The sequence below is a fragment of the Pinus tabuliformis genome, chromosome Q, assembly GCF_031772625.1.
Source record: "Pinus tabuliformis cultivar Carrire ecotype Pingquan chromosome Q, CPIR1, whole genome shotgun sequence".
NCBI classification, from domain to species: domain Eukaryota; kingdom Viridiplantae; phylum Streptophyta; class Pinopsida; order Pinales; family Pinaceae; genus Pinus; species Pinus tabuliformis.
This window is the reverse complement of record NC_142296.1, coordinates 357,178,080-357,192,332: the sequence shown is the minus strand read 5'-3', so window position 1 is coordinate 357,192,332 and position 14,253 is coordinate 357,178,080.

Here is a 14,253-nt window from a genome sequence, read left to right as displayed (position 1 = left end):
TCATCATCAACGAACCTGCTTGAGCTTGCAACCTTGTTTTGCCTCCACGTTTTCAACAACCCCCCTCTTGCATTCATTTCATTTGGTATGTTTTCTTCATATTTTATTCATGATGATGCTAGTTGTGATGATGTTGCTTGTTGTCCTTATCTACGAATAGCTTGATGTCTTCATGAGTAGGCAAGCTCATAAACACTTGATCGACTGCATCCCCAAGTGTGCTCTGAATGATGTCCTCGTCTCTGTTCTCCTTGAAACCATTGTACCTATACTGTTGAGAGTAAAATGAACACTTGTGATACCTGGAGACATGGAAACACTAATAGCAAACAATCTGTCAGTCGAAAACCAAAATGAACATGAGAACTGACTTGCAACATACCTCGGTGAATGATCATGAATGTCGTAAATTTTGGTCGGGAGGTCGCGAGACCGACTGCCAAGATTTCTCAAGGCATAGTCTGGGCTACTGGGAGACAGGATGACTATCGAAACTATGCAATGCATAGTCCAGTCTAGCTGCTAACTATTGGGATTGTTCAATTCGTAATTCTAGCTAGCAAGGACAGTTGGCTTGGGGACAGATCCATGCAATTTCTTGGGCCAAGTAGCCACTGTCCTCCAGGAATGTGCAAAACATTGTTGGAGGCTAGTGTCATGTAGGAATGCACAAATTTGGAGAGGAAGGTTAGCCTTCCTTTCCCAGATTGCGCAATGCGGCCTTGGTGAATGTAGAGCTTGGGCCAAGGTTGGCCCGACTCACTGATGGGCAACTGAAAGCATGACAGTGAATGCATGGTGACACTAAGTCATAATAGAAGTGATTGAAAGTGCATGCAAAACATGGATGAAACTGATTCAGCAAATAGATCAAAATGCATGTGGGTGAGGTAGTTTGCTAGTTGGGCGAACGTCCATGCAAAACAATTTCATGCATGTGACAGCAGTGAGATAAAAACAAAAACTGAAACATATCTAGGAAAAGCTAGTATATATGTAAATGAGAATGAGCATTAAAATAAATCAAGCAAACAATATTCCTACAAGCGAAAACATAAAAAGTGACAAAAATGCAGCACAAGGCATGGGAAGCGGGCTTACCATAAAACAACTAAGTTGAATGTGTCAATTGCGCCTTGATGTGATGTGGGGTGTAATGGCTATAAGGTGGATGTGAGGAATGAGCTCTGCAATGTTTGGTTGATGAGTTTCAATAACATTGAGGTTGTGATGCTCATGCCATGAATATAGGGGAAGCGACACTTGGTGGGAGGTTTCAGAATTTCTCCTTGCATGTGATCTCCAACTGCTAAACATAGATCCTTAAGACAACGAATGTCTTTGCATGCTGCCTTGGGAGAAGCAACCCATGCATGCAAATCTTTTTTGCTTAGTCCAGGAGGGAACTAGTCAACTCAGCTGCACATGCAAGAGACTGCTTGACTACAAGAGAAAAATGCAAATTTCTGGCTGAGAGCTGGGCTAGCTGCCCAAGAGATTACGCAATTTCTGGGCATTGCAGCTGACTTCTACCTATATTTGCACAAATCCTGAGCTTAACAACCTACTTTTGGGAAAATTTGCGCAAATCCTGCTGGAGGATTGGCTGGTAGGATTGAGCAATCCTAGAGCCCAGCAGGCTGTCGTAGAGGATTGCGCAATTCCTGGCGGGGAGGTTGGTTTCCCTCTAGGAATGTGCAAATTTCAAGGGGAAGTTGCTTAGCCTGTAGCTGGATCAAGTCCGAGTGAGGAGCCTGTGAGGGAATGGATCAACTGTGATCGACAGGCTGCCTTTGTGCGAGGAAAACACTTGAAGCTTGAGTACTTGATGAAGCAAGACAAAGTGTTGTGTAAGGTTGGTAGCGAGGCTCCAAAATAGGCTAAGGAAAAATTTTGGAGGGTAGTTGTAGCCGCTACGACACTTGGCGACACACAGGTAGAACTGCAGCTCTTTGAATTGACCTTGTTCATGAAAAGCAAGTCTAACACCTCCAGAAGTATTTTTCAGTTCTCCGCTCATCTTAGCTTCACACTAGTTTTATTGTAAGATGTAGCATCTTCCAGAATCTTGATTGATTGAAACACATTCCAAGCTAAGGCAACACAGTTATTTCGATTGGGGTTGAGGGGTATATAGTCGTTAGAGTCTCAGTTTCCTCTTTGGTGTTGCTCCACTACCAGCAGGCCTAGACAATACCTTGGTGGAGTCACATAGGAACACAAGCATGCCTCCACTGCCAGCGAGCCTGGTCAGTAGCCCGGTGGAGTTACTTGCATCACCTCCCTACACAAGAAGCCTTTCTCTTCTTTTTTCTTATTCATTTTTCATTTTGATTTTTGTTTTACGTTTCATTTATTTTTTTTCACTGTGCATAGCACTTATTCATTTCAGAGGAAGAAGAGGGATCCCAACTTATTGAGAGCAGAAGAGGTTGTTCCAGCAAATATGTAGCTTATTATATCTCTGACATGCCTGTTAAGGTTTTCTCCCTCACCTTACTCTACTTGACTGGGCTTATGTGGGTAAACCCAAAAAAAAAACCAACTAGAGAAAGTGACACTAGTTAGCACGCAAGCATTATTTTTACATGAAGGTTCACCTCAAATAGTACGTATTTTCCTTCAACGTATCATGGACTAAAAGTAACAAGCTCATCATACAGAGGCAGGAGGACAGATAACCAAGTAGTGATAGTTGTACAAGCCCTTTTGTACTTTACCCAGCTCGCTTCAAGAGTCATACATGGTTTCATGCAAAATTAACCTATGAATGAAACAAGTGAATGAACTAATAATCAACAAAGAAAAGTAAGAGCAGAAGCAAAAAATGAAAGCGAAGCAAGTAAACAAACAAGCAAGCAAACAAACAAGCAAACAAAGCATGTAAGAAAATAAGCATGCAAGCAAACAACTAAAAGAAAACACTACTCCTACTCCTACACTATGATCCGGATTTAAACAGGAACGCAATAGATTACAGAGATAACCATAAATACAGAGATGCGATAACCATAAAACCAGAGATGCAGTGGAAATAATACTTCATTTCATTACTGTGAAATACTGCAATATGCTTACAACCAGAAATGGAAATAAACCAGCTAGGGCGATGGTACCTTATCTCTGAGAAGAGATGTGCAGCTACATGCCTCTGAACTATTCTAAAACAGTATTACAATGAGGCTCGAAGGCCTATTTATTGTTGAGAAACAATGGAAAACCCTTCACATCCTGAAACCAAACCCTAGAAGATGAAACGCCAAATTGTGGGCCCCGTTTGGGTAAATTGGTACATCAATTTCCCGGGGTCGTAACTTTGGCATACAATCTCCGTTTGACGTGTACGATAGCTCGTTAGAAAGATCTATCTGAGTACTACCACATTGGGAGGCAACATCGGTCGACGGACCCATGTTTCCCTAGATTCCCAAAAAAAAGTCGTTTAGGGCCTCAAAACGGCTCCGGAAGTTCAGGACCTGAAAAACTGCTAAAAATAGTAAACTGTGCTACAATTTAGGAAACTGAAAAAGTTGAAAGAGACAGTTGTGGGGGTCCAAATGGGATAGGTGGGTGGCCACCAACATCCACCTGGATCATTCCTCCCCCCTTAGGAAGCAATGGTCCCCATTGCGTTGAGTTCCTCCATCTGCTGGACTTGTCCTGCAATCTGTGATGTGCCTAGTAATGGTGGGAAGCACGGTCGACGATGGTCCATATTGAACACTTGGTGCAGGCAAAGGAATGGAGGAATGATGTGCTCCAAAGCATTGTTCCCCACAGCCTTGGTACTGCTGTAAGGACCATGTCGGAGTGGTCTGAGCTTCTGATGGGTTCTGGTAAGGCGTTCTCTCCGCAGATGCAACCAGACTTTGTTGCCCACCTGAAACTTGTGTGGTATCTCTATGGGTGAGGAGAAGTTGTTCCTGTGTTCTGTCATGACCGTATCCCTTTGCTGCTGCTACTGCACAGAGGAATCCTTTGCAGGGGTCATGGAGGTAGCAATGATCTTCCCCTTACTTTGGGAGTGAACCAGACAGATAAATTTCCTGGTCTGTGAGATGAGCTTGCTGCCTTTCTTAGCAGTGATCAAAGATGTGGCAGTAGGTGGGGCTACTTCCGGTATCCTGTATAATGAATTATTTAAAGAAATAATGACAGCACGAGGCCTTGACTCATACACAGCATGTCGCCCCCACAAGTATGGTTGGCCTAATAATACATCACAAACATCCAGAGGTATAACATCACACAACACCTCGTCTGTGAAGGGCTTGATGCTGTAGGGAAGGCGGCACTGTTGGCGAACTTTGAGATCTCGTCCTTCATGAAGCCACCCGATACTATACGGCTGTGGGTGTGGTGTAATCGGTAGGCCCAACCGCTTCATGACCTCTGCTAAAACGAGGTTCTTTTGGCTGCCACTGTCGACAATGAATTGTAGCGACGAACCCTTCACCCACATCTGTGAGTGGAAAAGACGCTCCCCTTCCTCTGGATTTTCGGGCTCATCTTTCTGGATCTTGGCGGTGGCAACAGTGGCACTGGGATCCGCATCAATGATCTGCTTCCCTTTGCCATTCCCCTTGTCAGGTTCTGGCTTAGGATCGGAACATGCATCTGATTCGGAAGCCTTCAACTCAACCACTAGCGACTGCTTGGTCCGACACTCACTTGTGTTATGAGTGGGACTCTTGTGGAACTCACACCACTTTCCTGTGTCCTTCTTCGGCTTCGTGGTGTTGTTCTTTTCTTGCGGCTTTGACGGGTTGTCTTGGGTCACCCCACCTTGGCTTTGTCCTTTGGGCTTCGGATTTGCAGATCCAAAGTCTCGCTTCTTCTGTTTGAACTTTTGCTCGATTTTGACAGCGTATCGGTATGCTGTGCCAAGTGAGGAGATTTTCAAGAACACCATCTCTTCCTGGATGTATCTGTGCAGGCAACCACGGTATTTGAGGACCAGATGCAGCTCAAAATCTTTGATACCCAACTGTGTGCGAAGGGTATGAAAAATGTTTGTGAACTCCGGCACATCTTGGTCTCGTCCTTGCCGCAGTGTGGTCCATTTAATGTATTTTTGCTCATAGCTTCCGATAGGGTAGTACTGCTCCTTGATGGCATCCCGGAAGTCATTGCAAGTGGGTGCAGCTGAAAATAGTGAGCCTGTACTTTCATCCTTCTACTTGCAGTAGGTTTCCCACTAGTCCTTGACGTGGGGGGCTGCTTTGAGAAGAGTGAAAACAATCTTTTCCTCACTTGAAAATTCATGAACAGAAAAATACCCATCTAGCAGATTTAACCATTTATCTATGGCATCTGCGTCTATTTTACCCTCGAAGATGGGGATTTCAAAATTTACTTGTACCTTAAACGGTGTGGAGTTTCCAGAGTCGCTATTGGAAGCCGATGCGTTGCCTCTAGGTAGCCGCTGAAGGATATGCGCAAAGCTATCCATCATCGCGTTCCTTTGCCGCTCGAGTGCTTCTTCGAGCAAGATTTTGATAGGATCTCCTGCCCCCTCATCTTTCTTCTCATCCGCCATGGGAGGCCGTCGAGATTTGCGAGGCTAGTCTTGCAAAGGTTCGACAAGTTGAAGCCCTAACTCCTTATATCCCGACCTCGTTGGGGACATGCAAAGAAAAACAGAGAATAAGCAGACCGCTCTGATACCACTGATCCGGATTTAAATAGGAACGCAATAGATTACAGAGATAACCATAAATACAGAGATGCAATAACCATAAAAACAAAGATGCAGTGGAAATAATACTTCATTTCATTACTGTGAAATACTACAATATGCTTACAACCAGAAATGGAAATAAACCAGCTAGGGCGATGGTAGGTTATCTCTGAAAAGAGATGTGCAGCTACATGCCTCTGAACTGTTCTAAAATTGTATTACAATGAGGCTTGAAGGCCTATTTATTGTTGATAAACAATGGAAAACCCTTCACATCCCGAAACCTAACCCTAGAAGATGAAACGCCAAATTGTGGACCCCGTTTGGGTAAATTGGTACATCAATTTCCCGGGGTCGTAACTTTGGCATACAATCTCCGTTTGATGTGTACGATAGCTCGTTAGAAAGATCTATCCGAGTACTACCACTTTGGGAGACAACATCAATCCATGGACCCATGTTGCCCTAGATTCCCAAAAAAACATCGTTTAGGGCCTCAAAACGGCTTCAGAAGTTCAGAACCTGAAAAACTGCTAAAAATAGTAAACTATGCTACAATTTAGGAAACTGAAAAAGCTGAAAGAGACAGTTGTGGGGGTCCAAATGGGGTAGGTGGGTGGCCACCAACATCCACCTGGATCACACTAATAGTACATGGGCTTGATAACATGAAGTGATACTTCCAATGCAACCACCGGTGCATTGGTAAACCCATGTTGGTGAAGGCTTGGTCCGCGAGCAACCAAGTTGTGTGAACTAGCAAGCAAGAAAGATATAACAATGAAGAAAACCACACTTTGTGATTCAATGTGCCCATAGGACATAGGCGAGTGCATGTGCATGACAGGTAGTCCGGGGACTTATCATGGTGTTGTGTGGCACTACATGCAACTTTGAAGCATAAGCACACTCTTAAATATGACATGCAAGAAAACGAAAGAAACAAAGATAACTTGTGTTGCATACAAGTGCTTGCAATGTAAGACTCCTCCAATGCATGAGAAATGGGATCGTGTAGCTCGAGTGGAGGAAGTAAAATTTGAGCGTTGGATTGATCTTGAGTGCATACAGATGAGTGATGAGGAGCCTTGAGTGTTTGAAAAATTTCCTGATCAAAAGCGAAAACAACCTCAAGCTAGAGAGGGCCTGACATAACCATCAACTCAGGTTGAAGTGCCTCGACGGTCTATTGGGTTTCAACTTCATTGATAGATGGATCTTCGTAGACCAGTGGCATCGACAGATTAACAATCAGTGAATCAACATCATGATCAGATGATGAGGTGAAGAGATCACGACAACCAAGATTAGAAAATTCAGGAGGTTGGTCGACATCCTCATGGTTTGATGAATCACACAGAGGGGTAGATCAAAAGCGAACAAACTCATCCTCCATGTTTCTGGAAAAGACAGATGAAGGATTAAGTGGATTTTCAATGAGTAGCTTATCCTCTCCATTTTCAAATGATGGACTAACATCCAATGTGTCCTGCGAGTGATAAAAAATGGGTGCATCCATGGATGAAGATACACATGCAAAATCATGGATGGCAGGTTCACCAAAGAGGTTAGGAATGAAGAGAGGGTACCCAGATAGAAGGGAGTCATCCTTCACCGAGTGCTAATGTTCAAGCTCCCACTCATACTCTTCATGAATGACAACGAATGTTGGTTGTGCAACACTGACTCCATCAGTGGGTTGTTCCTCATTCACAAAAAGTGGAGAATCTGGAATGGAAGAATGCAAGACATCATCATCCGGAGGAACACCTGAGTGTGAAGACGGCGGTGGAATAAAGTAATGCATATGAGAACTCGAAGGACTCACAACCAAATCTGCATGAAAATAGAGTGGAGTGATGTCAGGAGAGTTTGAAGGATGAACATGTGTGTGAGCATGATCCTCAACATCGTTGGGCAGTGATGGAGCTGCTGAATGAGAGGCAGGCGGACAGTCAGTTGAGACAGTGCCTGCTCCCACATGAGATTGTGCAGTTCCATTAATGAAGAATGTTGACCGAAGCTTGATATCAAGCTTCCTCTTGTGACGTGAAGATTTGTTAAGGGAGTACTCGAACCGGTCCCAAAGATAAGAAAATTTTATTTAGTTCCTCGAAGCTTGAAACTGTAAGTCATGGAAGCGCTGCCAAAAATAAATAATGGATTCATACATAGCCCTTCGTTCTTTTAATAGTTTTTAGTCAAGATGGTCTCGATCAAAATGATAGAATGTGTCTTCAATAAGATCACATAAGTGCTCAAATAAGTGCACGGTGTCAGCTGGTAGGCTGAGCACCCAACGAAATGGATATTCACGAAGTGTGTATGCAAGTGGCAAAACGGCCTGTTCATTAGAAAACTCATCTTCCTCATGAATCATGGAGAGAAGTTTATGTAAGTGCTCAAGCCAGGCCACTTCGCCTTCACCATCATATGTGTGAGTGGACAAGAGATCGAAAATCCTCCCCGAGATGGAGACATCTTCACGATCCAAAAAACACCTCAGGGGAAGAAGAATGCAAGACTCCATGAAAGATATGCAAAGGTTCAAAACTGGATGAGAGGACACTACTTGTCATCAGGCCCTCCTTCTAGAACCAGAAATGTTGATGGTGTTGGACCCACCAACGTGTCAAGGGGATCTCCCAGGTAAGAATTCCCAATTAGACCTCAGGCCATCTGGTATAGGAGTCCCAGCAGTGGGTCGTAAGGTAATGCCTTGATCGCAATGTCACATAGAGGCAAGTAAGATAACTATGTCACTAGCAAGTCTTTCACTGATGCAGTGAGTCAAGGAAGGTGTATGAGAGGTTCGAACACTTCGAAAGGGGAAGGAGGTGAAGGTGAGTTCTAGTTTGAGAGCGATCAGTCCGAACTCAGCTAGGAACACACAACAGAAAGGACATGCATAGCTTCTAGTGGAGCAGTCCACTCAGATGAACCAGTCACATCATACGAGGTAAAATAACATGTACATCACTCATGGATCAGTCTGAGATGAGTACGACAATTGTTATAGAAAGGTTGAAGTGAAAGGTTTGTCTAATGTCTGGCAGACTAGTCAACACAGACAGTGACAGCATTAAAAACATATGCAACACATTAACAACAAGGTTCATATAATTTGATGTAAATCAATTCATACACAAGAACATAAGTTAAACAACATATATCATTAAAGCAACTGGAGCAGTCCAACTACAATAACAACATATGCATGAAAATGTGTTGGCTCTTATTATATAAGTAAGTGTAAGTCACAATCATACAATACATCCATGTAAACTTGCTATCCCCAACAATGGAACGTTATAGACACATCCACCTGCTCCTCCAAAGTGATGTACTAGCTCTGTGCAGTGGAGAAGCTAGGGTGCATTACAATATAGTCCAATCCTTCTTCAAGATAGTCCTAGTAGAAGCTTGGATAACCAAAAGCCTATATAATGAGTTATGAGGGACTATGTATAGCAAAGGTTAGGGTGACACTTGACATTCCCCTTTGTGACATTTCAACTACCCTCATGACTCTTCACCTACTCTATGACTGTTACATCCAATTGTTAACACTTGACTTACAATTGGCATGACTAAACATTACAATGAACATGTAATCATGTGAGACAACATGGCTTGAGCAAGCCTTGCAAGAAATCACTGACACTCTTTCCACTGTGGTGAGACCAACTCTTTGACATGCTTGTGATGGTGAAGCTAGTGAGCCGATGCCAAACTTGGTTGTCTGTGATGGTGTGCATGCACCTCATTGCGACATCTTGCTAAAGCGAACTCTTGCTTTCATTCCAACCAGTGCATTGGTTCGACCCCTTCATCCAACTCGTCTATTAACATGTGCATGGTCTTCTTAGGTGCAAATGAACTAGCATCACATTGATGCGTAGTGTCTGTGCTGATATTCATGTGTGTGTTGGTGGTCATGTGCATCAACTTCCTGAAGTACTCATTTGGCTCCATTTCGACTTGCTTCTTGTCTTCACCTTCGTAAGTGTGTTGAATGGGTTGGATTGCATGCGTGTGCACAATGACGTGAATGTTGTTGAATCCCTAGCATGCGATCAACCACATTGCTCACCCTTTTTGCTCCGTGTTAGTTGTTGGGATGGATCTTTAACTTGTCTGGGCTTGGTTTCATCCATGAGCCCATGTTGTGCCCACTGTTTTTCTTTATCCTATTGCAACTCATTTTTCTATCTGCATAGCTTCATGTTCTTCCTGAGTTGCTACTTCAACACATGCAACTCCTTCTTTGTTACATCTTCTGCCTTCACATGATCTTCATGTCACATCGTCACTCCATAGCCATAATCTCCAAAGTTTCTTTCATCATCAATGGACCTGCTTGAGCTTGCAACCTTGTTCCGCCTCCATCTTGTCAACAACACTCCTCTTGCATTGCTTGCATTTGGTATGCTGTCTTTAGCTTTTGTTCATGATGTTTCTCACCATGACAATGATGCTTGATGTCCTTGTCTACGAACAACTTGATGTTTTCACGAGTAGGAAAGCTCATAGACACTTGATCGACTGCATCCCCAAGCATTCTATGAATTGTTTCCTCATCTCTGCTCTCCTAGAAACCATTGTACCTGTATTACTAAGAGGAAGATGAACACCTGTGATACCTGGAGACATGGAAAAACTCATAGAAAGAAACCTGTTAGTCGAAAACCAAAATGAACATGAGAGCTGACTTGCAACATACCTGGGTGAATGATCAAGAAGGTTGCGCAGTTTCAACCGGGAGGTCGGGAGACCGACTGCCAAGACTACTCAAAGCATAATTTGTGCTATTGAGAGACTTCTTGACTGTTAGAACTACTCGATGCACAATCCAATCTGACTGCTAACTTTGGGGATTCTGCAATGCACAATTCTAGCTAGGAAGGACTACTAGCCTAAGGACAGATCCATGCAATTTCTTGGGCCAAGTGGCCATTATCCTCCAAAAGTGCACAAAATAGCCCTCGAGGCTAGTACTAGGTAGGAAAGAACAAATCTAGAGAGGAAGGTGAGCCTTCCTTTCCCAGATTACGCAATGTCGCCTTGGTGAAGGAAGAGCCCGGGCCAAGGTTGGCCCAACTCGCCGACGGGTGACTGAAAGCAAGCAAGTCATTGAATGTAGGGTGACACTAAGTGATAGCAGAAGTGATTGATAATGCATGCAAAACATGAATGAAAGATTCAGCAAACAAATTAACATGCATGTGGGTGAGCAGTTCACTGGTTGGGTGAACTTCCATGAAAATACATTTCATGCATGTGACAGTAGTGAGATAGCAACAAAAACCGAAACAAAGATAGGACAAACCAGTATATATGTAAACGACAGCAAGTGTTCGAAGAAATCGAGAAAATAGTAATCCTACAAGCGAAAACACAAAAAGTGACAGAAATGCAGCACAAGGCATGGGAAGTGAGCTTACCCCAAAATAGTTGTGTTGAATGCGCTAACTGCTCCTAAATGTGATGTGGGTTGTCAGAGCTACAAGTTTGATGTGAGGAATGAGCTCTGTAGCATCCAGTTGATGAGTTTTGATAACATCAAGGCTGTTACGTGCATGCCACGAATATAGGGTAAGCAACACTTGGTGGGAGGTTTCAGAATTTCTCCTTGCATGTAACCTCCAACTGCTAAACATAGATCCTTGAAACAAGGGATGCCTTTGCATGCTACCTTGGGAGAAGCATCCCATGTATGTAAGCCTGGTCTGCTAAGTCCCGGAGGGAATGGGTCAACTTAGCTACACATGCAAGAGACTACCTGATTGCTGGAGAAAAATGCGCATTTTTAGCTGGGAGCTCTGTTAGCTGCCCAGGAGATTTGCACAATTTCTGGGCAGAGCAGCTGATTACTATCTATATTTACGCAAATGCTGGGATGAACAACCTGCTGCTGGGAAAATTTGTGCAAATCCTCTTGGGAGGGTTGGCTGGCAGGATTGCGCAATCCTAAAGCCCAACAAGATGTCAGAGAGGATTGTGCAATTCCTAGAGGGAAGGCTAGTTACCCTGCAGAAATGCACAATTTTGAAGAGGAAGTGACTGAGCTTGCATTTGGACCAAGTCTGGGTGAGCATCCTGTGAGGGGAATGGATCAACTGTGATCAATAGGTTACCTTTGTGTGAGGAAAACACTTGAAGCTCAAGTACTTGATGAAGCAAGACAAATTGTTGTGTAAGGTTGGTAGGGAGGCTCCAAAACAGGCTAAGGAAAAATTTTGGAGGGTGGTTGTAGCCACTTTTAATAATCATAGGAAGGTCTGACTAGGTTTGGGACTTCAACGTACCACCCGACCATAGACATGGCTAAACAAAATCTCTCTTACAGCTAGTCACCCCCGTGCCATATTCCAAGCATGAATGTGGGATCTCGTAGAACAAAAAATCCAAGAAAAACAAAGGGAATCTAGAGGTTAAACAACCTCAATCCTCATCAAACTGTGATCACACAAAGACCGGTGCTCTGATAGCAACTGAACGTAACTTGAAATGCCATCTGGAATCCATGACAATCCTTGAGGAATTTTTCGCCTCCTTGTCTCTCAGACTTTACTACAATCCAAACCTACATCACTAGGCTGTAAATTGACATCAATCTCTCAGGCTTTACTGCAATCCAAACTTGGATCACTAGGCCCTGAAACTAGACTTCTCCCTCAGGATTTTTTGTGTATCATGTAAAAACTGGTCGAGGGATTCCTAGGCCTTTGGAAATGGAACTTGAGCCCACCTTTGCACCGGATTCTAAAATCCATCTAGCAAACCAAATTTCAAAAACCAAAATAAACATCCCAACATACCATATCCTCCAAAAAATGGAAGAGCTAGGCTGAAATACATTTTCATAACTCGGTAAAACCATGCCACCAACAACAAGATAACCATACACCAACATGAAATGGCATGCATGTCCAAACCAGCTACGAAATCACACATGCAAAAGGTTACCTGCAAGTATTCCTATCGAAGCTGCTTGATGCTACTTTCCTTCCCTAACCTTTGCTTGCTTTTCCTTTCCTTCCTTCAAACTATAGTGCTCCAAGAAAAACTCTAAGTGAGCAAGAGTTAGAGAGAGAATAACTGGAGAGCTCCAAACTTGAACTGACCAAGAGCTTACACTGACAAGACCTAACACTAAGTAAATTTTCCAACTGATCCTCAGAAGCCTTTTTATCAATGAGGCCTCTAGTTTCTTAATTTCCCATTATTTTCCTTCATTTTCTTCCTTACATGCAACCTGTGACATTTTACATTGCTTTTCTTCTAATTTGCTTTATTTTCATAGATAAATGTGCCAAAAATGACTTGTTCCCTTTTAATTCATTTTCCTTAGCCTTTACCAATTTTCCTTAGCCAACACACACATACAGTGATGCCCACTAGGATATATTTTCCCAACATTTAGCTTAGAATACATACCCCTTACCCAGGGTCTTATTTTTCCTTCATTAACTTTTATTACATCAACTTTTCACCAGGGTTGTTACATAATCATCCTTATTAGGGAACACCGTCCTTGGTGTTAATCCACATCAAGACCTTAGTGCAACTGCTGAAAAGAAAGAATACTGCCTATGGTGCTTTATAACTTAGCTCATTGCAGTATTTATAGTGAAGAACCTTCTCTAAAGAAAACATCATGATAACATGAAAATATAATAACCATATTGCATACTAGAGTTTTATAGCACAACTTGTTACAGTATTTACAATAATGACATATACACATATGCAAATTTTCTAAACCAACAAATAAAAGGATACAATGCCTATATCAATAAACAAAGGGAATCCAGAGGCTCACACTTCCACCCTCCAACTAATATCAAGCTTCATCTCCTTTCTAGGAAGTCGAGAATCCACTCTAAAAGTCAAAGCAACATCCAACGTCCAGTGCTACAATCCTGCGCCACTTATTCCCTAAGTGAACAGTTACTGGATCATTGTTCCAGGGTGCACTCCCAATGTGCATCTAATTCCATCTGGAAATGATAATGACCAAAACCAATATATCTGTGACCTTCCATTCTTTGCTACAAAGTCGCTCGGGAAATCTGGTCACCTTGTTTCTTGTAGTCACTCACCTTCCAAGATACACAACATCCACTATCCCGAGGGATCCATCCCTTGGAAAGGATTCATCGCATCAGAAGATAGAAAGCCAAGGCATATAATTGCCTCAAAACCATCATACTAGTCATAGCATGCTCATGGAAATCAATGGAAACTATTGGGTACCAATGTCCTCAATGGCCCTACCCCAAAAGTACTCTTCCTGCATACTACTGAATGTTCTAATTTCTTTCGTTGTTGTTTCCGATTCTTGCATTCCATTTCAACCACCAAACTAGGCATGTTAATTCATTCTTGTTCCAAGCACATAATTTCCATTAGATTCAAATAAATTTAAATAACCTCAAATTATACCTCATTGGTAGTTCGTAAATGAGGTACACTTACAATCATGTTCACTTCCTACCTCAACAAGTCAAGCTAGCATATTTGACGAAACCAACATGTATAAATATATAACAATAGGTTAGCTCAAAACA